Source organism: Diaphorina citri, unplaced genomic scaffold (assembly GCF_000475195.1).
Source record: "Diaphorina citri unplaced genomic scaffold, Diaci psyllid genome assembly version 1.1 scaffold283, whole genome shotgun sequence".
In the NCBI taxonomy this organism is placed as follows: domain Eukaryota; kingdom Metazoa; phylum Arthropoda; class Insecta; order Hemiptera; family Psyllidae; genus Diaphorina; species Diaphorina citri.
Window position 1 is genome coordinate 143,171 of NW_007377719.1, and position 2,849 is coordinate 146,019.

The window sequence follows — 2,849 nt, forward strand, 5'->3', positions numbered from 1 at the left end:
CGGAGAACCATGCTTTATTAAATAATCAAATCTTGCGTTCTTATTGAGACACCCTTTACAATTGAAGGAGTTTTAACACTTTTAACCTTTTAACAGTAAAGTCCTACCTCGCTGTACAATTAATTTTCATGTTCCAGATTATCAAAGGTATCACTGTAACTTGGTTAAAATGCCTACGAATGAAAAACTTTGCAACTTTTTTGAAAATGCGTTTCTGGTATTTTTTTAAAGCAAATAATGTTAAAATACATCATGGAATATACATACATAATACCTGAATAATGATTTATGTGCTCATCCATTTGTGAGACCAATGGCCTGCTCCTGAAAGCAACTTCACATGTCAAATATTTGGATGGCACAGTTACTTTAACGAACATATTACAATGTTTATCCATGATATTCCCTTTGTAATAAATTCAATGTTATAATTTTTGCAAAATGCGAATTGTTAAGTTCAAAGTTTTTTTCTGCAATTTCCCCCTGGTCAGCCCTGATAACAAGAATTTTCAAATTATCAGTCATGCCTGAGCAAAATACCGTGCCCAGCATACCTCTGTTTCTAATGAAACTTGTGACTTGTGGACATAAAAACAACACACGTTATAATTTTTGAAAAAAGGTGTATTGTTAAGTTCAAAGTTATTTCTGCAATTTTCCCCTGGTCAGCCCTGATGGCTAGAATTTTCAAATTATCAGTCATGCCTGAGCAAAATACCGTGCCCAGCATACCTGTTTCTAATGAAACTTGTGACTTGTGGACATAAAAACAACAATAATAATAGTTATCAGAGAGGCAAAGCTACATAACATAATATCAGTTATAGGTGGTTACACGTGGTGTTTATTCAGTTTATTAACTCTATACAGGGTGAGCTTGAACTTTATACAGGATGTACTAAAACAGGCGTGGTATGTAAAAGCTTTTGAATTTTTACAAAGATCACAATTAGGGATGTTGTGATTTATAGAAAACCAATATAATATATGTGGATACATTTTTCGCGATATAACCTTCTTACAAGTAGGATAGCAGGTGCCCCCTTTTCAAATGTCCAACAATAGTCAATATGAATGAGACTGTATATCCGGGGGTTGTACAGTGGGATAACATTCACTCATGTTTAGATTATGAAATAAATGCAAGAAAACGCCGATTTTTGCATCGGTTCCAATAATGCAAATATTACATTAAATGCAGCATTAATGCTTCGATTGGTGTTCCAAATATCTTCACCAAAACTAATAGATTTTTGAATACAGGGTTTGGTCATAAAGGTTATAATTTTATGCTGCATCAGATGGCAAACTCTGTATCAGAGCAGTTCGTTAAATACAATTTATTTCTGTACTGACCAAAGTTGATCTTTTTTAAACGCACTTTACTTTAAATGTTTAACTTTTTTCATATTTGTATGAGAAATCCTTTTCATTATGGAACTAACGACGTATGTTAACAATAAACAAATTTGGGGGGAAAGGGGTGAAAAATAAATAATAAATACTGAATTAATTTGTATAAAAAAATTCTCGGTGAGATTGGAGTTTTAAGAAAGAAACACTACAGATGACTAGAAAGCAAAAAAAAAAAAAAAATCGTAATTAAGTAAAGGCAATAATAAAATAGTCTCCTATATAATAGGAGATAAAAAGACTTAAAATAAATAACTACGAAGAATAACAATGTACAAAATGGCTACCCGTAGATAATGAAATGTACAGAAACTACTTTGTACGTTCCAGTACTTACAGATAGAACAATAGGTAAACACTTAGAATTATTAAACGCTACCAGTAGCTTTTTATCCAACACTCGATTCCCAGCGAAAATCACTGGTTGGCAAGTAGACGAAAGTGTCAGATCTTTCGAAATTATTGCTCAAATTTACCAAATACATACCTATGTATGTAGGTAATGTATATTTTGGTTTGGTAAAAATTCCAATATAAATAGTTTTTGCAACCAAAATTAACTGAAATCTTTAACGTTCTTTATTTTTCGGTCAACTTACGCCTTACGATTCCATTATCGTCACGTAAGTCAGCAGTGCAAAAACTCTCTAATATGTACATATGTAGAATGTAGACAGTCTTATTTCTTTGATCAAAGTTCACAATATCCTTTGGAAATAGATACATTTTCGTGTAAAACACGTACAAGAGCTGCAAAATGAGGACTAATGGGGCCTCATATATGGTAAGATGATGTCAGAATTGTGGCGCCTTAAATTCAAAATGGCCACAAAATCATGAGTGGATCTAAAATGGAGTCGTGTGCTCTTAAATTCAGTCACTTTATATTCAAAAAGGCATTGGTGTCGAATTATCTCAAATTCTCAAACAGGAGTGTGGCACCTTTAACTCAAAATGGTGACAGCGGTGTTTACTACTTCCGTACTGCAGTACCTACTAGTTGCGTACTAAATTTTCAGGTAGACAGTACTACTTGCGTACTGGAAAAACCAGGTAGAGTAGGGAAAAATACCTCTCAAAATTTGGTCCCACAGAAAAAATCCCTTATTGTATCCCACGAAATAATTTTAGAAGGCGAAAAGAACTTTCGCAAATGATCAACTCCCTTTGAATGATAGGGTTAGGTAGCACACAAAAAGAACTTTCAGAAATGATCAACTTTCAGGGAATGACAGGGTTAGGTAGCACGCAAAAAGAACTTTCACAACTGGTCAACTTTCTGGGAATGATAGGGTTAGGTAGCACGCGAAAATAACTTTCACAAATGATCAACTTTCTGGGAATGATAGGGTTAGGTACACAACAAGATCTTTCACAAACGATCAACTTTTTGTGTGTTATTGGGTTTAGTATAGGGTTAGGAAACATATAAAAAG